Raw genomic sequence first — 23,532 nt, 5'->3', positions numbered from 1 at the left:
TATGCAGCCCTGTTCCCGCAACACAAGAAAGATTCGACCGCAGCCTGACACTGACATGAAAGTAAGGAAATGTAGTCACATGCTTCGTGAACGACAGACGTTATTACATTTCACAAGTTTCACATCTCAAGACGTTTTGAAATTTCGAAGACAGCCTAAAGTTTTTACTGCACGAAGGGATATCTCTATTATCCTTTGTCTCTGTAATCCTGCCGTACCAACTGCTAAATAATAATCATAACTACTTCGCCCACTTTAGTCGTTCCTGCGTCATTAGGCGCCACAGACTATAGTCTAAATGAAGTTACGTCGGCCGTTGCTAAGGTATTACCACATCGATTTGGGTTGCGGGGCGCGCTCCCACCTCAACAAATTATTTTAAATGCTCCTACTTACGTAACTACATAGGGATAAATGTTTTTAGTTGGTTATTTAACGATTCTGTATCTACTACTGCGTCATTTAGCGTCGATGGAGTTGGTAATAACGAGATGGTATTTGGCGAGATGAGGCCGAGGATTCCCTATAGATTACCTGACATTCGCCTTACAGTTGGGTAAAACCTCGGAGAAAACTTAATTAAGTAATAAACCCAAGCAGGAATAGAACCCACGCCCGAGCGCAACTCCGGATCAGCAGGCAAATGCGCTACTGCCTAAGCCACGCCGGTGGCTAATGAATGTTCATATGGCAGTGTTGTAAAAGGAGATGTACACGTTCGAGACAAATATTTTCCTTTTCGATTGAAAGAGAACACTGTACGTAATACGTCGTGGTAGATGAACTCTCCCCGTCGTCACTCAGTACTTTTAGTTAACAATGTTATAAATCCTAGGTACCTCATGAAGTGACGGACTGAATTTCAGTGAACAAACATCTCACTCTATTGGAAATAATATTACGAAATAAATTATCACTGAATTCATATTCACATAACATGCATCTATTACGTCATATTAAATACAGAAAGATTTCGGAATATATGATAAGACTTTCTTGTGTTAAATTCTAACGTAACCTGTTTACATGTTTCGACTTATTTATGGGTCATCCTCAGAACTGGTCGTTGTTGGTCTTGGCGCCTCTTGTTTTGTTTCCTGTGAGGGTGTGTTCGTGTGGTATAATGTAGAGTCAAAGAGTGTGTGTGTTCTGAAATTGAGTTGTGTGTTGAGAATTTCGTTAGGGTGTGTTTTCGTGTGTCTACATATTTCATTTTGTGTAAGTTGCACATTTATGAATATGTTACTAATAGTCACACTCTTACTTATGTCTCCAAATTATAAAGCATTCAAAGATAGATTTGTGAAAAAAAAAAAAATCCAACAAAAAGGACGTAATCTAATAGCTACCACACGAAAGCGACGAGTATCTTAAGCACGACTGAATAGCAGCAGAACAGAATTCGAGGGCTTAATGTGAAACTAACGTAACTACAATCGATGTTTCATTCACAACAAAATTCTTAACAGGCAACGCTTATTGAGCATGAATTATACCATCATGTTTTGTAGTTACGAATTGTATTATATACGAGACTGTTCTGAACTGAGATACGATTTTTTGTGACCAAGTAGATTAACGAATCATTATCGTTTGGTGTAAAAACCTAAAAATGTCCATTTTTATAGTTACTTTGGTTTCACACTAAGCCCTCGAATTGTCGAAGATATTAAAGACTTATGTAGAGAGAGCAATGAGAGAATAGGCCGCCGCTGCATTCGCTAGACAAGGGATCTAATCCGTTGGCCTTGGCGAGTGACGTTCGAGTTAGCCAGGGGTCGTCAGCACAGAGCACGCTGGGGCTAGCATCTCTTACCCGCTGAAAACGCAGCACACCGTAAAGTGCACTGCGTAGCTGCTAGCGGGTATGCTCTCTATCTCTCCCTGCTGCACGACGGTGTACATGGGACAGCACCGCGTACCCTTGCACATTTCAGCGAGTGCTGACGACCACTGGAGTAAGCCCTCCCTGAAGTATGCCAACTCCAGACGACACACAGAAACCAAGGCTCCAAAAATTTTTATAACTGTAATTAGGAAAATACCGAAATATTTGTGGTAGAGTATTTAGGTCCTTGGCCCATTTCTTTTAGAGCTCAATTCGGCATTTGTCTTAGCATCTTAGATAAACCACAGACAGGATAAAGTGTTCAATTTAGGAACTAACTAAATCGTTATGAGGTGATATAACAGTTTCACCCGATCGATCCTAAGGGTATAATATAGGAAAGGGTAGTTATTGTAAACAAGGGGGGAAAGGAAAGGTAAGGAGTCGTTAAGAGAGAGATGGCATGAAAAGATAGGAAAAAAGGATAGTTCTAAAGTAGATATAATAAAGAAGCGCTAGAAGTATGTGGAGATTAAGTTTTAAAGCGAAGAACGTGGAAGTAGGAAAAGGTAGATAGGGGGGAGGATGGAAACAAAAATTAATAAAAAGGAAGATGTGGAAAAGGAGGAGGAAACGATAAAAAAATACAAATGGATAGAATATCCAATAAATGTAAAATGGATAGCAGAATAAGAAATGTACTGTAGAAAATAAATAAAAGAAGAGAAGTACGAAAGAAACATGGAAAAGAACAGGTAGAATGAAGTGTTGAATAAAAAGCTATAAGGAGGGAATGAAGGGGGTAAGAAGAGCAGAAAAAGTGGAAAAAATATGAGAAAAAAGAAAATGGAGAAGATAAATATTAGAATGAAGAAACTGAATGGGGAATATGGGTGAAGAAATAAAAGAAATGGAGGAGTAAGAAACGAATGAAGATAAACAGGATAGTCCACACTTGTGGAGTAACGGCTAGCGCGTCTGGCCGCGAAACTAGGTGGCCCGGGTTCGATACCCGGTCGGGGTAAGTTACCCGGTCGAGGTTTTTTCCGGGGTTTTCCCTCAACCCAATACGAGCAAATGCTGAGTAACTTCCGGTGCTGGACTCCGGACTCATACTGACTCCGGACTCATACAGACGCTGATTAACCTAAGATATTGATAAAGCATCGTAAAATAACCTACTAAAAATAAACAGGATAGCGATAAAAAAAGTGTGGATAAAAATGTAAGAACAGCATGAATAAGAATGAAACTAAGAAAAGGAGAGGAGTAAGATTTCAAACAGTATTAAATATGTAAACAAAACGTTTTCACGGAGCGAGAAGAAGATAAAAAGAAGAACATTTGCTGAGAAAACATTCAATAAATATATGGAAACAATATCATGTCATTTAGGTTTTCATTTTAATCTAGGGAATTCATGAAATACTAGTCGTACTTTTCCCCCTCTTACTAGGCCTAGTGTAAGTAGTACGTAGTTTTCGAATCTATAAAATAATGGAAGTCCTAACGAAACAACAGCATCTTCGAGCAAGCGATGTCGATTACAGTACGAAGTGACTTATACTTGCTTTATGATACAGGTTGCTCTACAGAAATCAGGCTATAAAAGGAACGAAACGTGCGATCATCTGTTAAAGATCTCTTGTCCAATCTGTGCTCGGATTCTGAAGAAGTTGGTCCCTTAGAAAAGATTTCATTTCCGTTTGCTTCTACACTGATAGTCCTTTCTGAAGTCTGCTTGTTCAATAAAAAAGAAAACAATTTCCAGACCGTGACTATTCTTGCGGTGATAAAAAAGAGAAAAGAGAAAGGAAAGGATCATAATCATCATCCACATTTTATTCAAGTCTCCTCTTTCTTATAGGCTACACATGAATACACGGTATTCGAGATAAGGAAATAACGGGAAAGGTATACGTCTATAACTGACCCCTTATTTGAAAGCGCGTTCGCATTGTATATGTTCTTCGTTGCTTAATGGCGAAAACCATTATAATACACGAATAGGTTCTCGGACAAAAAATATTGCAATAATGGTGATACATTGCTGCAGTACCACCTTTGAACTGAAGTTATATGAAGACTTCGCGAAATGAAAAGTTCACCAACATCTGTCTTCTGACATCGGGAAATTTACGCAGTTCTTTCCTCACTCCCATGAGGAATATGAACTATCAGCAAAGAATCGCTAGTGAGGAAAATCTGTGGTCATGTCTTCAGCATGGAACAAGACTATCATTTGTGGCAACAAAAGTGACATCACAAGGAATGCAATAAACTCACGAACGTCCAGTCTCAATAGTAAGGACGTAAATCTAACCCTTTAGATGGAAACGAGCTCGAATCTGCTATATTACTTTTTTCTAATAAATTCCCGCGAATATATCTGGTGATACTTTGTAATTAATTTTGAATTAGTGATTAATTTTACAAGGCCTGATATAACGTGTAATTTAGTAATTATTAGTAGGCCTATATTACAGTAGTAGTATAGCCAGCAGTTCTTAAAAACTTAATTTCATTGGCAGTGATTCGATTAGGGAAAACACGGAAATTCTACTTGAAGCAAGTAAAGCGATAGGTTTGGAAGTAAATCCCGAAAAGACTAAGGCCCGATTGTATAAAATTCCCTGACTAAAGATCAACTTTGATCGAAGATCGAAAAGTGAACCGAGTTCAGACATTTCTTCTTTTGTATAAAACTTTTCTGCGATCAAATTACCTTGGTTCAAATGCAATCTATGTTCACGTGAAAAGGATTTGGCAACATCGCATAAACAGGTGAAATACGTGATGCACGGACCATGTTATACAGGTTTGTTCAGTGTTGCCAATCTAGTGACTTTAACTCTTTTTCAACAATAATTTCTTTTAACTTTTATATTGCTTAAATAGGGATTTAGTGACCTTTTTAGCACCCCATAGTGACAAAATTTAATCTTTCTTTGTTGATAATGAGAAATCTAGCGACTTTACAACTACTTTTTGGCGACTTTCCGTATTACACTCTGTTGGAGACACTGGTTTCTTTTTGTGCAATGTAAATGATGGCGGACAATAAGAAGAAGGTTGACCGTTCTCCAAGTTGTTATGTTATGGTGTTTGATACTGCTAAACATAATAAAGCTTTATAAGACGACAATTTTCGTTTAGTAATATAGTTAATTGAACATTTATGAATGTACCTATCATATCCATTAGTAATTAATGGTTGTTATAAACATAATATAATTATAGGTTATGTTATCTGATACTGCTGAACACGATAGAGCCTTATAAAATATAAGAATGTTTGTGTATTAAGGCAAGAAATTGAAAGAAATATATATAAATATACCTAACAAATATATTAATATTAATAATAATGGATATTTTATTTGCACAATCTGTCACTCGTATATTTCAAACAGAAAAGAAATAACTGAACTTGGATCATCTAACTTAATCGGAGAAATTTCTTCAGTCAAAGTTGACTTTAGTTTGAGACAAATTAATCTCAGATTAGACTTTATACAACACAAAATTCCAAGTTTAGCTGAAACAAGGATCAATTTAACCTCTGATCTAAGATTAAATGGTTTATACAATCGGCCCTAAGTATATGATTACCGTCGCGCGGGGTGACTTTGTGCCAGGAGGGTGACTTTGTGCCATTCGCGCATTTCATAAAAAAACGTAAGGAAGTAGTCTTTAAAACCGTCACAAGGTTTTAAAGACTGCTAAACGTAAGGAAGTAGACTTTAAAACCTTGTCACGGTCTTAAAGAATACTAACATACGTTTTTCGCGAATGGCACAAAGTCACCCCTCGCGACGGCATTTCTCGTGACCAGAATATTGTACGAAATGGAAATATAAAAATTGGAGACATCCTTCGAAGAGGTGGAAAAATTCAAATATCTTGGAGCAACAGTAACAAATATAAATGATACTCGGGAGGAAATTAAACGCAGAAAAAATATGGCAAATGCCTGCTATTATTCGGTTGAGGTGCTTTTGTCATCTAGTCTGCTGTCAAAAAATCTGAAAGTTAGAATTTATAAAACAATTATACTACCGGTTGTTCTGTATGATTGCGAAACTTGGACTCTCACTTTGAGAGAGGAACAGAGATTAAGGGTGTTTGAGAATAAGGTTCTTAGGAAAATACATGGGGCTAAAAGGGATGAAATTACAGGAGAATGGAGAAAGTTACACAACGCAGAACTGCACACATTGTATTCTTCACCTGACATAATTAGGAACATAAAATCCAGACGTTTGAGATGGGCAGGACATGTAGCACGTATAGGCGAATCCAGAAATGCATATAGAATGTTAGTTGGGAGGCCGGAGGGAATAAGACCTTTGGGGAGGCCGAGACGTAGATGGGAGGATAATATTAAAATGGATTTGAGGGAGGTGGGATATGATCATAGAGACTGGATTATTCTTGCACAGGATAGGGTCCGATGGCGGGCTTACGTGAGGGCGGCAATGAACCTCCGGGTTCCTTAAAAGCCATAAGTAAGTAAGTAAGTAAGTAAGTAAGTAAGGCAGTGACTCAGTGTTCATCACATTTATGTATAGTGCAAGCTTCACTTCCATACATGAGAACAGATCTCGCCAATGTTTTATAGGCTTTAATTCTCTCCTTAAGTGTATAAAGTCATAATCATTGAACTTTACTATATGGCTGTGAAAACTGGGTTCCAAGAAAGGACCGCTTAGAGAGAATAAAAGTGGCAGGAATGTAGTTCTTGAGAGCAGTGGAAGGATACAGGTTGTTGGTCAAAATGATAAACTGCAATATAGGGAAGGAATTAAAGTTTTACAGCTTACATTGAGAAATAAAAAATACGGAAAAAAGTTCGAAATCATTAATCGAAAATACAAGATTCTCGACTGGAAAAAAATAGCAAAAGAATATCTATAAAGATGTCAAAATGACCTGGGAAATACCAAACTATGTTTGACTGTGAAAATTCAACTAGAGACGGAACAGGTTCAATTTGATATAATTTAGTCTTAAAAAAGGTGATGATGATGATGATGATGATGATGATGATGAAGATGATGATGATGATTATTATTATTATTATTATTATTATTATTATTATTATTATTATTATTATTTCTTAAACAAACATTTTGAACTATAAAACAAATGAATCCATTACACGACAGCCCATAGAGAGACAAGGTCTAGCAGCCGATTGATGACCTCAGGATCAAAAGGTGAACGATCAAATAGCCAGTATGGGTATCTGATTAATAAGAAAGAATTGCGCACAAACGTGCAATTAGTTTGGTATGAGTTATTTCTCTTTACTATATTCCACCAGTGACTTCGTTCTGTTCACACATTTACTAAAGTCATCTTTTGGACACGCTTCGTTGCACAGTTTGCACACGCATTCGAGGGAAGGTTCGTGGTATTCTGATCTTCTGCACAGTTTGTGATGAAAACCGTGAACTGCTAACCTTGTTATAGCGCTTCGTAACTTGTTGTTCGGCCCTGTCCAGTTGCGGTTGATCATCGCGCCCGTTCCGTAGAATTCACTTTCTATTTCCGCCTTCTTCTCTTGCATGACCGTAAGTAGTCGTTTCTGCTGTGGTAGATGGCAGCATGAGCCTGCTTCGCATTTCCTCTATCAGGAAAGGTTCTCGCGCGAGTTCGTACGCCATTCTGGAGGGTGCATACTTTGAGATTCCAAGTGCTGCTTTTAAGAACCTTGCTTTGACGTTCTCCATGGTCTTGAGGTCATTGTAGTTCAGCCGCGTCCATGTGATGTCCAGTCCATTTGACAGTACAGGGAGTATCTTGGCGTAGAAAAGCTGCATGGCTGTTGAGTGATAGTTGGATAATGCCTGTTATGTCATGGATAGCTATTACTGCGGCCGTTGTTCCTTCATGAATGTGGATTCTAAAAGATTTTGCTGTTGTCTGTATCGTTACCTCGAGGTATTTAGCAGGCTCCTATGATTTTCGCGTAACTGTACTTGGTATCGGTAAGAGTTGTTATGCACCTTTCCCAAAAAGGCTCGATTTTCTTGGGAATTGCTACTGTGATACACCGTGCACTCTGATTATGAAATCACTGACTACTGGTCTGGCACCTCTCCCCGCAATTCAGCCGTCGCACAGTGGGCCAGACTGAGTCAAAAATGGGACAAAATTGAAAAAATCGACATTTTTACAATATTTTGACAGTGTTGTATAGGAATGTTGGTGAGCACTAAACTCATGATGCATAATAGATAACATGATTTAACAGCTGTGGCTACATCCTCAAAAGAGAGCTATTGTAATCAGGCGATAACACATCAGTCAGTCCTAGGCCATGCGCTTGAGACAGTGGTGTGTGTTACGTGGTCACATTCATGAATAAAGAAATAACAACCGCTGAGAATGTTAGAACAAAGGGTAGGTTTTATTAGGAATATATGTAATTTTGAATTGGTTTAAATAGAGTGTAAATATTTGTGATAACTCGGAGGGATGCTATTTAAGGTAATATATTTTAGTTTTCAATATTTAAAAAGGGTTATAACGTGCGTGTCATTCGATGTTACGAAAACTTTTGTGTCGATGGTTTAAACAGACTTTATAGATTGCAGAAAAGTCGTATTCAGCTGCGACTACTTGCACTTTTCTGTTTAATGTGCGAAAATTCAGATACTTACGTACAGTATTATTCATTACTATTCGAGATGACCGCTGTTTTTTTACACCGTGAAATCATGGAAGCCCTACTACAAAATAATAATGATAAGACAGCAGTATATGAGTTTGTTATTTCCTAATTAGGATTACTTGAAAATTGTCCATAAGATTTTTCTTCAGAACTAAAGAAAAAAATTAGTTCATTAGGTAGGACTCAGATGCCGGAAAAAAAAAACAACTGTGTGATGTGAAAGTAATTTTAATTTAAAGAAAAAGTGAAAACTATTGAATAACTAATGATTTTATGCATCCAAGAAAACAATAGAGACATAAAATAATTTTGTCCCATTTTGAGTCGATTCTGGCCCACTGTGGCCGTCGGTGTGATTCCTGATGCACATGACGTCATTCAAATTCGTTATCAGAGTTCGGAAACAGCCCTGTACATCAGGACCGGGAAACAGCCGCTCTCAGAGAGCTTAGCCTCTTCCCTTTACCTTAGTTGCTGTTATGCAGACTGCTGTATTTACAATAAGAGTTTCCCATCCCTGGTCTATATTGTGAAAGATACGTGAAATGGTTTAAATAACTTGCAGAATTGCCAGCTCATTGACAAATGAACTATGACATTTTTGACAAACATTCATAGATATAGATACGCTTGGGAACCAGACATATGCTCTTTATTTTATTATCTATTGATAGCAGTTGGTCATGTACCTGTGTGACAATGAATGACAGATACGGAATAGCTTAACTGGAAAGGCACAGAGATTGGCAGGTTCCTAACTGCAAATGACAGTACACTGACAACTCAGATTACTGTTATTGTATTGATATGACCTCACGTCTCGGAATCCCACGTGTTATTACACTAATGCCTAAAGAGACATTTCAATGTGATATTTCTGAATGAGAAATTATTGTGTAAACCAAATTTAAACAGATTCCGACGAAGATGTAACAAATTATTCCATAACAATTAATAGCATTATGAAAAGTGAATGTATAATAATTTACCTAGTATTATAATTTCCCATGTTTTAAACATGTCACAGCAGATAAGTACCTAATTCTCACATTTTCAGAATCAATTTTTACTTTCAGATTAATTTTAAAGAGAGAGATTGTTCAAAAACAGGAAGAACATAGCTAATATGTAAAAATGATAGAGCAATATTTAACAGTTGCGGCAAAACAAACAAGAACACATCGAAGAAACCAGTGCACTAACATTTAATTTGTAGAAGTTACCAATCACAGAGTCTGCCATAGATTTAACCGTAAAACGTTTATAAAATTGTAAGTGTGCGTATATAGAGAGAAAAAAATCATTTCGTATCCATATATACTAAAACCATTATGATCACAAACTCCAGAAGAAGTAGTGACACGAGTGGAATTGTTTCCAATGGAGTTCCTGTACAAAAACTTTCAAAGAATGATTCAAACTGTTCTTTAATTGAATCACAATATTGAGAAACTCCACATGTCCATTCTTTTTTACGAAATTGAGTTATATATGATTTCGTTTTCTAAACATGTAGACTAATGACAGGAAGAAAAACCCCACATATTCCCATCAGCATTTATTTTAGGTAAGGTGTTAAGAAAAAAAATAATTTGAGCACAAATTTAGGACCTTAGATGTTTTTTGTATCTCCTGAAGAGTTTAGTTTTCTAGACATGTGGGGTTTCCAATATTCCGGTTCAATTATCACGAGATAATTATTATTACGAGTGCAAAACAACTTTTGTACGCTAGCTGTTTTCATTAATAAAGTGTCCGTCGTAGGGATGGATTTCGGTGGGAATTGAAAAGGCGAATGTTCAACAAGTTTCGGGACTGGGAAAGGAGTGAATTATTTCTCGGTATTAGGTACAACTAGAAAGAAAGGACATAAGTTGGAGTAGTAAAATGACGTCATAGCGTAACTGAACCTTAAAATATCTGTGTAATTAACTTCACAGAAGAAAAAACACGGGAAATAAAGTTAGTTCTGAAATTGCAAAATTTCAGATTACAGCATTTATATCAAAATGATCAGAAACAAAATTTTATGAATATTGAAGCCTACACACAAGGAGAAATATTTTATTTGACTATACTTCAGGTATCCTATTAAGGTTTTCTTAATTACATCTTTAAATAACAACGGGACATCATAAATTTAAACAATTCGATACTTCATAGTGTTGCTTATAAGAAACGATCCAGTTTTTCTTATTAATTTTTTCTGTGTGATGTGGTATTAGGGCTATTAAAATTGTGTAAAATATATATTTTTAAATTCCATTATAATAAACTATTAGGGTGGTATTCATAGACATTTCGCAGCACGCGCTACGAGCGTACTAAGGTAGCCCCGGCTATCCACTGGTTACTAGTACAGAATTCAAATCATATCCTATCGCTAATACTGGTTTATGAATACGAAAAACGCTGATAATCCACCGAAAGCCCGCGCTAAAAATGTCTATGAATACGGCCCTAAGTGTATTGTTTCTATGAGAAAGAAGAAAAATACATCTCTAGTAGTCCAATGAAACCCTTTCAGCTTCCTTACGTGCCATGGCCTACATAGATTATTTTACATGGATAATTCTCATTCTTCGTATAGTATAGTATTGTAATGTATTTATTTATTTACATCCCATGGTATCCGTACATTGTTTCAAAGCTAAAATATGAAACATGTCAAAATAATCTTAATACTACTACAAAGTCTTAATTATAGTCACAGTCTAGTTGAAATATATACAGAATACACTAATAAAACACAATAGGTTATTATCGATACTTAATCATCATCATCCTTCACGAATTAGGCCTCTATAGACCTGTTTCGGCCCCATCTAGGAGTCTTCTAAAAGGTCTTCCTGGTCGACGATGTCCTCTAGGTTTATACTGTATCATAATTTTTGGGATTCTTGAGTTTTCCATTCTTCTTACATGATGTAGCCAATTTAATTTGTATCTGTTGATTTTTTCCTCTACTGACTCTACTTCTAATTGTTCTAAAATTTCTTCGTTCCTTTTTCGGTCTAAAAGAGTATATCCTGCTGTCCTCCTAAAAAATTTCATTTCCGTTGCTTTGATTCTGTTCATGTTTTTTTCTTTACTGTCCAAATCTCGCTTCCGTATAAAAGGGAGGGTAATGCTAGTGTATTATATATTTTTATTCTTGTAGATTTTTGTACTAATTTAGCTTTTAATGTACTGTTTATCATTCCTAGAATTTGTGAAAATTTGGTAATTTTCTTGTTCAAATCATTTTCATTTTGATAAGATATTTCACAACCCAGATAGTTGAAATTTTGTACTTATTCGAGGCATTGGTTATTGTGCATTATCTTATTTCTGACTGAGTCTTGTCCTAAAAATGACATTACTTTTGATTTTTGTGCTGAAATTTCCATCCCAAAATCTGTAGCCAGATAGAAATATTCATACAGCGTTGTTGAATGTCATAAATTCACCTACAGAATAGAAGGAATGAGAAATTACGTATCCTTTAATGTGGCCCTAAATAACGTTATATTTTGAGTTTGATTTTTTATATCCATAGAGAGGATATTAAAAATTTTTACTGCCATATAACGCACTCTTTGCGATAGCACGATAGATTTACCGATGGAGTATGAAACTTTACAACAGGTTTCAATTGATTGCAGTACCGGTATCTGGGTTTTGAACACGCGATCTGAGGTTAGTTATGTTGTTCAGTTATAAACTGGCCCCGGATTTTTATGTAATATCAAAATGCGAAATATGTGCATAGAAATGTAGTAAATATCGGGAAAATGTGTAATTAAATATGTAGTATTAATAAAATATGTAATTTAAAATCACTATTTATTAATGCATTAAATTCACAAAAGTGTCGCCACAATGTAACTGGTCCGTTGAAGTGGGAGGATGCAGCCTGGAAAGTCAATTTCCCATTTCTACCCCATAGTATAACTTGAAATTACAATTTATCTCTCCTACAGTCTATGCTTTTCTTGTGTCTTAACTGTACTATAGTGAGAACAAAAGGCGGCATTCTGAAAAATAAAACGAATTAAATAATAAAAAAAAAACTCATAATTGCCTAGATATGTATAAAAATGGTACATTCCTTGCATAATATGTAAAATATGTAATATTACCAAAAATACTTTAAATGAACCTCAACTATAACTATATCGGAACCACAAATCACAGACATTTGTAATTTTCAGTAGTCTACAAGTAAAGGAATGCAATACGTAATTACATAAGAATCTGGGCCCTAGTTATAACTGATATGTCTTAGAAGTCTACATCTGGCCTTAGTGAGGCTGGTTTATTCGAAGTATTAAAAAATCTATGATCTTTATCTTGATCCCATACGTGAAGCAGTTGTTCGTTGCAGTTTATGATGTGGATGGAAATAACCTCATGTAATACAGAATATAAACTGTGGACCAGAAAAGAAAAAAAATAAAGATACAAAATTTGAAAGCTTCTGTCGTTCGAAATAATTAATATTTTTTAAAATATCCTTTATCTAATGAAAAGAACAAACTTTTCAGATCAAAAAAATATTTTATTCAAATTTATACTTCCTTTTCCGTTTAATTTATAGGGCGCAGAACAAGACATTACAAAAAACGAGTTTCCGAGAACAATTATGAATTAACTTGTTATATTGGCATAACATTCGGTAATTATTTTTATGGAAATTCATTATTAATGGAAAACAAAATTAAATATACGGCTCAATACGACCACAATACAGTCCCTATCGAAGAGACGTTAAACCCCACTTTCTTGTCGAAAATCTAATCCGAGAAAGCTCAATTTGCAGAAGGGAAAAGCTATCATTTGAACAGTAGTCGTCTTTTCAACGGAAGCAAATTGTAGTACAGATATTTCTGTATCACATTACAATTAACATTTAATACATTAAGTGAAAAATTGTAGAAAAAGTAATAGGATATTTAAGGTTAAAAAGCTGCTAAATTGAAAACCATGAAAGGGACTTTACGACAAATTTATTCCGTAACGCATTGTACGCCAACATACTTAGGGAAGGATATATAAAACTGGAGGGAAATAAATATGTATATAACTATTTAAAATTCAAATTAGGTTAGGATTTGCAGAGGCTAAAGTAGCGGAGATGTTGACACCCCGCTCTATCACAACGAAGTCACAGCGTGTTAATGCTAACGACTGCGCAATGTTCCTGAGAGTAATAGACATTCAAACAAATGTCCGCTGCCATTTACACAAATACATTAGCACAGAGTCATTACAAATGTGATAAGCCTCTACAATGCAGCAATATTGCTGTTCGAAAATGTTCATAAAAAGCACAAAAGAAAATCAGCCACTGATCTAAAATGAAATCAGTTATAGCTACTACTAATGGGTGTTTTTGTATTAATTCTTAAATGCTGTAACTAGCAAATATCTATTTTATCCCACTTTTCTACTATACTTCCTCCTTCACCGGCACAGGTATCTGTGTTATTAGAATCTAAAGGTTCAACTGAGATACTGACCCAGAATAGTCTATCCACAGGGAAAATAGTGGGACTAGAAACAGTATAATTGATAACTTTGTCTAGTTGACGCATGCTATTTACATAGCTATGCAGTATAGGCACTGAAATTATCATGATTATGATACGTAATATTCATAATTATTTGATATTTGATATTTATTATATTATAGATCACAGACAAAGTACATACAAGTAATCAATTGAACCCTTACCTTACACACTATATAATAATTTTTTACACAAAAATATAGTATCATTTAAATACAATTTCTACAATTTACATATTTAATAAACAATTTTTTTTTGTTTTATCTTGCACTTGCTTTTAGTTTTGTGCAAGACTCAACTCATTCTAGTATGTAGTTACAATCAGTATTTGTTCACCTTCCTATTTCTTTATTTATTTATATATTTATTTATTTATTTTCTTTTTCTTTCATTCAATTCCATTTCATTTATTCTTTCCATTCTAATTGTTTTAGTCAAAAAAAGATATAAACCTAATTGATTTTGCAATTTTGTGTTATTATTATTCATCAGTCTTTTTATAGCTATTTCTTTATTTATTTGTAGGAACTTTTCATTTATAAATTTCATTCGTATATCTTTTGTATTTAGACATTCAAGAACGATGTGAATGACATCTTCTCTCTATCCACATAATGGGCATGTGCCTTGAGGTATATTGCCTCTATTACTTCTTAATTTCCAAATCCCCAGTCTGAACCAGGCTAGTCCAAATTTTTCTTTCATATTCATTGTTTCTATGTATGTACTCCTTACCCATATTGTTTTATATTCATTAAAAAATATTAGGGATCGCATTTCATCGATACTACTAAAATCATTTTGCCTAGTTATATTTTTACATTTTGATTTAATTAGATTTAGGCTTGCTGACATATTTCTTGTAGCTAAGCTATTCCATAACCACCCTAGCCCAATATTAAAGATGTTACTTTTAATATTCACGATTACTTTATTTGTCGTATTAGCAATTTGATTTAATAAAATATTGTTTCATAAACTTATTTTGGTCACTTTGGATTCTTTTAATTAAGCATTTTGTGTTTCTAACTAGGATTGTGCTCATGATACTGTCCATTCCCATTTCTATTCTAGCTGCATTATTTGAAGAATTAAAACTAATATTTAATACTTTTTTACAATATGCGGCTCTTATTCTATTTAAATTTATTAATGCGTTTTCTTCTAATCCCCATATCTCACATCTATATAATAATCTAGATTCAACCATAATGAAATAAATTCTATTTAGCATATTAACTTTGATGTTGGGCAAATTATCTTACTAAGTATTATTTATAATCTTTACTGTTTCCCTACCTATATTATATATATATATATATATATATATATATATATATATATATATATATATAATTTATATGATTTAACCATTCTCCTTTGTAGTTTATATTTATTCCGAGATATTTCAAGTTCGTCGTTGTATTTAAGCTAAATTCTTTGATTAATATATTTTCTGACATTGATTGTTTACACCCTTTTTTACAGATTAACAGTTTTGTTTTATCTTTATTCAAGTTCAGGTCCCAGTTTATGCAATATTTTTCCATAGTGTTTAACAATTTCCTCATACCGATGACCGTTGTTGACAATAGAAGTGTATCGTCTACAAATTGCAGTGCTGGGGTTTGCACATTCCCAAGTGTAGGCCAGCGTCCGCAGTTGTTGTCTAAATTCATAATTATTAAAAAAATAGTTTTCTGTTATTTGATAACAATTATCAAATTAAAAAAAGTATATAGGTGGAAAAACATAATTATTTAATCGGAACACATGACTGAAAAATAATTCACATATAATTAAGAACAGAAGAAAGAGAATTAATAAAAAAATAACGACGGCAGATTGCGTTAGTTCTTTTCATTAACACGCGTAGCGTATGCATGGATAGCCAAACGAAGAACTTTCCTTGTAAGCGAGCTCTCTCTGTAAACTTATTATGTCCTGTTCTCCTTTGATCTTTCAAGAATTTCTAATAAAAGTCTCTTCAATGTACTTTTAAGAGGAGCAGACTAAGTTTGGCCTTTGATATTTTCTTTCCCATCCTGTTAAAGATTCTTATTTCATTATTTATTTCTTACCTCTCCACATGCTCATAAAATATTCAGTTGTTTTGGTACATGGCATCCGATTTCTAAAGTAAACTTCAAATAAACCAATCCCCTTGCAGCTTTGAGAACTCGGGCCTTTCTGCTTCTGTGATGCATTAAAGAGTCAAGGCACTATCTTCTTTTAGATGGCAGTCGATCCAGAATTAATTAAATTCGTTTAAATATCCTATGTGATAATTGTCAAATAAATACAACAGGGCTCAAATTCCTCATTGAAAGCAAATAGATAGGATAGTCAGAAGTTCCGGTGGGTTTAGTTATTTAACCGACCGCTGACAAATTTTAACCACTATCATTTTCCCTAATTTCTCTAATCATTCTTTCAAAATAGTATGTCCTAACGAAAACCAATAAAAAGAAAATTGTTGCTAAATATACCATAACTGTTATGTTAACAAATCTAAAATTAGTTAGGTATTTAAAAATACACTTATTTTACTATTTACACACTTATTTACTTTCGAGATTAAATATTTAGATATGTATATACTGGGTAGATAACAAACAATACATTTATTTTCCTCTGATTAAGGTTCTGGCTGATATGTGTATCTATTATCAGGCAGTACATCTCACTTAACACAGTATGTATCAGAGGAAAAACAATTGTTTACATGCATCTGAAGTCTGACTAGTGTAATATATAGCTAGTCGGCGATGTGTGCAATGGAGGGGGAAAGGAACTGACCACCCTACCCTATTATCTCCTGACCTAATTGCCTCTTAAATGGTGCCTTCTTTGTATCTTTGTGAGGTTAAGACCTGTTTTGGGATAGCTGAATAAACATAAAATATATAGGTAAAAAAAGGTAAAGGTAAAGGTATCCCCGTAACATGCCATGAAGACACTTGGGGGGCATGGAGGTAGAGCCCCATGCTTTCCATGACCTCGGCACTAGAATGAGGTGGTGTGGTCGGCACCACGCTCTGACCGCCTTTTACCCCCGGGAAGGACCCGGTACTCAATTTTATAGAAGGCTGAGTGAACCTTGGGGCCGTTCTGAAAGTTTGGCAACGAGAAAAAATCCTGTCACCACCTGGGATCGAACCCCGGACCTTTCAGTCCGTAGCCAGCTGCTCTACCAACTGAGCTACCCGGCCGCCACATAAAATATATATAGGCTATATATATACATGTACATATGTTCTTGCCTAATCTGGCAATTATTTTAGTTCCATTGTATTAATATTTGTATTTCAGTTACAGTTATGTTTATAATAAATATTGTGATTATTCATGTTTAATTAGTATGCGACACCGACATATATTTTGTTAGTCCAATCCGTGTAGAATATTATATTTTGTACTTGTATAGACCTATACGAGTATATTTGTACTGCTATCTTTTTACGAAGATATTTTAATTGTTGGCATATATTAATATTTTCAGGAATAGTTATATTTTTAGGGAAACGTACTGCAGAGTTCGTATAGGTCAGTTTCTGTCAGATGCATTTCCAATTCACTGAGGGCTAAAGCAAGGAGATGCACTATCACCTTTACTTTTTAACTTTGCTCTAGAGTATGCCATTAGGAAAGTCCAGGATAACAGAGAGGGTTTGGAATTGAATGGGTTACATCAGCTGCTTGTATATGCTGATGACGTGAATATGTTAGGAGAAAATCCACAAACGATTAGGGACGACACGGGAATTTTACTGGAAGCAAGTAAAGAGATAGGTTTGGAAGTAAATCCCGAAAAGACAAAGTATATGATTGTGTCTCGTGACCAGAATATTGTACAAAATGGAAATATAAAAATTGGAAATTTATCTTTTGAAAAGGTGGAGAAGTTCAAATATCTGGGAGCGACAGTAACAAATATAAATTATATACTCGGGAGGAAATTAAACACTGAATAAATATGGGAAATGCCTGTTATTATTCCGTTTAGAAGCTTTTATCATCCAGTCTGCTGTCAAAAAATCTGAAAGTTAGAATTTATAAAACAGTTATATTACCGGTTGCTATGTATTGTTGTGAAACTTAGACTCTCACGTTGAGCGAGGAACAGAGGTTAAGGGTGTTTGAGACTAAGGTTCTCAGGAAAATATTTCGGGCTAAGAGGGATGAAGTTACAGGAGAATGGAGAAAGTTACACAACACAGAACTGTACGCATTGCATTCTTCACCTGACACAATTAGGGACATTATATCCAGATGTTTGAAATGGGCAGGGCATGTAGCACGTATGGGCGAATCCAGAAATGCATATAGAGTGTTAGTTGGGAGACCGGAGGGAAAAAGACCTTTGGGGAGGCCGAGACGTAAATGGGAAGATAATATTAAAATGGATTTAAGGGAGGTGGGATATGATGATAGAGAATGAATTAATCTTGCTCAGGATAGGGACCGATGGCGGGCTTATGTGGGAGCGGCAATGAACCTCCGGGTTCCTTAAACGCCAGTAAGTAAGTTATATTTTTTATGGTTATTTATATATCCGTAATAATACGAGTATTTCTTTCGGTAGACCTTCATCGATTTTTCTGTTGTCCTTATTTTACCTTAGATTCATTATCGTCTTATTTTATTTTATCTAAACAGTCATTAAGTTTAAAAAGACACTGGATACAGAAACCCTCATCTCTAAATGTTATTTTTATTTTAAAATAGCAAATATAGGGACTGTTTCCTTAACAGATTTACAAAGATATGTAGTTATAACGGAATCATCAGAGATCTAACTTTAGATAAAACAGATTAAAGCTTCTTACCAAAGGGATTTCAAATAGAGTCATGTCAGATACTGAGAACTTGTGAATAAAGTAGTTTTGGGGCAAGTTATTTCCAGGTACGGACGTTTTCCCTATCATTCTTATTCCGAAATGTTTACATCATTGCCCTTATCACGAATTCAATATCTTTCAGTAGACTTTTCATTTTGAATAATTAATGAATTAATAATTAATTTAATTATTAAATTTAATGCTTATCTATTCATGTCTATCATATTTTGGTTCACTGGGAATATAGGTAAACTGCACAACATAACATGGAATATATAATTATTTTTCATCCAATAGAAGTTATTTTGAACCAAAGTCTTTATGATTTCCTTTATATATATATATATATATATATATATATATATATAAAATTTTAATTATAACATATATCATTTATTCGACTGTAGGTCTTTGAACAAAAACTGTCTTTGTATATGTAGCACATACAGTAAAGTAAAGATTATGGCTGGAGGATTTTTAGGTATATTTCTGTCCGCCGTCCTTGTCGCTATTAACATTATCATCTCTGAATAACATCTGCAATGTTAAACGCACCTTCAGTAAAGAAAAGCCACTATCTAAATTAATTGCAAATGTGTATTAGTTTGACTATCATAGGGGCTATTACCCTACCATGTTCTTGATTCCCCCTTGTGTTGACAGAAACAGGAATACAAATTTGTTCCCCTGTACGAAGTGTGGGTTTGAAACACGTCATTTGTTGTATCTGGTTAGCACATCTAATGCATTGAGAGAATATACCTGGGGAAGTACTGTAAAGCCCTCCCTGCACGTTGTTATCTTGTAGAGAAGATAATAGAACCACTGATTATAGTGGTGAGCAAGTTATGACTGCTGAAAACTTTTGCCGTCCAGGTATATAAATACTTGAAATTGTTCGCTTCAGTCTGCTTATCAGGGGGAAAGGCGGCCATAGCAGACGAGTTATGGAATATACATGCAGGAGCAGATAACTGTTAATTAACACAGAGCGGACTATCTCAGCCCTCCGCAGATGATGTATGGCCCCCACTTTTTTGTTCTGCTTCTCCTACTCCTCCTCCTCTCTTCGATTTTGTCGCAAAACCCTATAATCTCCCGAGCCACTACCCCTCTCACATCTATAACCAACCCCCATGTGTACATAGACGTAAGCTATCGGCTGGCCATCCTTATATTGAGGGATATTCCAATGCGGAACATCTTCCTACTGTGAACCTGCTCTTACCTGATCGCTTAGAACATATCACATTGTTACCGAAGACCATAAAGAACTCGTAACTTTTCGCAAATTTTTTATGGGACAGGTATAGCTTTGAGCACTGAAAAATTGATTATATGATTTTTTTTTTAGTTTATATACCCGATAGACACAATATTCACTACAGAAAAATAATTGTTAATTTTCTAACATTAATTAAAATGCACAATTTAATTGCTCAAAACGATGGCTATTCGCTTTGTCTGAATCCACAGTTTTTGCACTAAACTCAACCAATTTTCAAAATTTAGGCCTACGTGTTCACACTTATGTAACAAGTTTTCAGATTTTTACTTTATTTTATTTTATTATTATTTTTTTTTTGTAAACAAAGTGTCTTACAGAGGGGCTCGATTCTTGTCATTTTTATATATACGAGGAAGATTCAAAAACTAACCTTACGGTCTTACTAATAAGCCGTGTATAGTTTTTATACTAGACTTATGCAGATTTGAGACAGAAAACGTTACTAATAAACCATGCATAAGCGATTGATGTATAAACAGTCTGTACCTACACATGGGAATTGCTTTGCAATAGTTATATACACGAAACCCCTTGTTTAAGTGTTGTACATATAGAAAAAATGGCCGCTCCTCTTAACAGCTGTTCGTATAGACTTATTTTATGATGATGGCTGCCTTGTAACCACAGAAGAACAAACCAAAGAGCATAGAATAATTAGAGTAATATTACTGTAGCTTGTACTCTTTGACAAAAATATAGTGTGGTAATCGATTAGAGCCAGTTGTATTATCGATATTTAACACGCCACACTAGAGCGCTCTACCGGATGCAATAGAGAACCACAGATATTCGTAACGCAGTAATGACGAAACTATGACGTAGCTGTGTAACAGTTGTACTATTATACACGACGTATGTAATGATTATTAGTAAGGAATTCACACACGGCGTATAAACGAGCTACTTTTTGTATAAGACAATTAAACGTCTGTTTAGCCTGTAGAGTTTTTATTAGTAAGCCGTTAATGTATAAATAATAAATCAGACTCGCATAGTAGATCGTAGTATTACACATACTGTATTATAGCAGCGCTCTCATGGTTAACATTCGGCAGGTCTTTGAGAGGCCTCGTGCATAACATTCGGCAGGTCTTTGAAATTTAAATGTATTATTGTTTTCAATTTCTTGTGTTGCCGCTCCAATCACTCGCCTCAATTTCTTCCATTATTAAATGACACCTACTTGTCTAATCCACGTGGACCAAAACCGAGGTTGCAATGTCTTGTGGCGAGGACGATCATTAAGGTATGCGATTAAAAATTATTATTAAGAGTTGAGAATGTCAACGTACTCGTACATGAAATAATAATAATAATAATAATAATAATAATAATAATAATAATAATAATAATAATAATACTAATAATAATAATTATTATTATAATAGTAATAACAATAATAATAATAATAATAATAATAATAATAATAATAACAGCCATTTAACAATATAACAAACTAGTGCTTATTCTTATCGAGGAAGTAGACGTGACAACGTGACGCTTAGAGTGAAACCTACAGAGCAACAATCGGTCGGCAAAATTATGTTTTAAAAAGCACACCGCACGTTATTGTATGTTGATCATGAGACCGCGGCGATTTTATATAACATCTGTATATATATTATGTAACATCTGTATAACAGGAACACTTGCATAGTGGGACTATGTTGAAAAGTGATGAAGTGTTTTTAGTCTTATTGTACATATTCAATTAATAAAAAAATTATTAAGGTTACTTTTTTACTCTCTCTCGTAATATAGAGAAGAAAGTGATAGTATAGTTCAGTCTTTTTTCACAATCTCTAATTTGAAAAAAAAAAAGTTAATAATGGAATTTGAGGTGATCCCTCAAAGGAATATCATTTCTCCTTATGTGTGCACAGTCATAACATGATTATGTCAAGGAATCATGTGTTATATTCTACAAAATTTCCATACTATGTAATTGGACTTCCAGAAAATAAGGTTACAATATAGGACAGACAAACTGCCTGCGTAAATTATAAAAATTAAGACTGGAATCACTTACAGTGCTTAAGGCATGAACACTGGTAACACATTACATATAGAATTCATAAGGAAGTCAATGTCTTGATAGTTATGTAAAAAATATGAAGTTCTCCGTTTTCCATAGGTAAAGGCCCTAGTTTTGCCATCAGCAACTTTCATGAACGTTTATCACCACCTTATACACAAATTAGACTCTAGTTTTGTCCTGAACATCTATTTTTCTCACACGAAGAGTAATGTTGTAATATGGAACAACTCTGTCCCATATTACTACCACTCATACCATAGCATAAAACCACAGTCTACTATATACAGTCACGAAGCTTGAGTTTTGAGGGTGCTAGAAACAAAAGACTGTGACGGTACTATTTTGCATTGCCTGTAATGAGGCGATGTTAGCGATCCTAGTGGTGAGCAACTACCTAATGTTTGCATATTTACTACATATTGAGCTTCGCGACTGTATATACTAGACTGTGATAAAACTTTTAATAAATTTAATTTACAATGGCATTTGATTTCCATGATGCTGGGAATTACAAATCTATACCTCCTACTTTCTTATGCAGAAAGATAATTTCTTTACCTTAATTTGTTACTGCATAACAGCCGAGGAAAGCACCCTCTGCTAACAGTGAACAATATATGGAAGGATCGGAGTGCAATCAAGTGTTAAGATATATCATTATTACAAAATTATAGGCCTACTGTTACTAGAAATAATAACTCAATTTTTTGGGGTAGGCTAAGCCTCAAAATTCTCTTAAGAGCTTCATCACTGCTATTTTGTTCCCGATATAACAATATCATTATAATACCGGGTGGAAGGTAACCTTTTACAATCCTTCTGGGATATGATATCTCGAATTATGACAAACAAGAAAGTCTAATAACATTTTATTCTCAGAAGCGCGGTTTTCGAAAAAAAATTATCTTTTGTAACTTGAATAGTATGATTAAGTTTTTCATGAAACTGCTCAAAGTTGGATTTTATCTTATGTAGGATGATAGAGTAAGCTATGTATGGCCATGTTATAGTAGTAATTGCATGGAAAATAACACAGATTTCGAATAAATCGCGTGAATAATCGTGTACACATTGCATAGGAATAGGGCAGTGACACGCTGTCAACACTGTTTCTAACTTACGCAAAACATGTGGCCAAGCTAGGTGTACGGAAAGAACGATACGCTTACATTCACTTCGTCATTAGTTGCAGGCTACGTGCAGTTCGAAGCAGTTGAAACACAACGATATGCCACAGTTTTCTATTCGTGAGTATCTGGACATTAATTCTACTGTATTATTGATGGAATTGCCTTAAAATGTAACG

Source organism: Periplaneta americana, chromosome 9 (assembly GCF_040183065.1).
Source record: "Periplaneta americana isolate PAMFEO1 chromosome 9, P.americana_PAMFEO1_priV1, whole genome shotgun sequence".
Classification (NCBI taxonomy): domain Eukaryota; kingdom Metazoa; phylum Arthropoda; class Insecta; order Blattodea; family Blattidae; genus Periplaneta; species Periplaneta americana.
The sequence above is the reverse complement of the archived record's forward strand: the minus strand, read 5'-3'. Positions refer to the sequence as shown.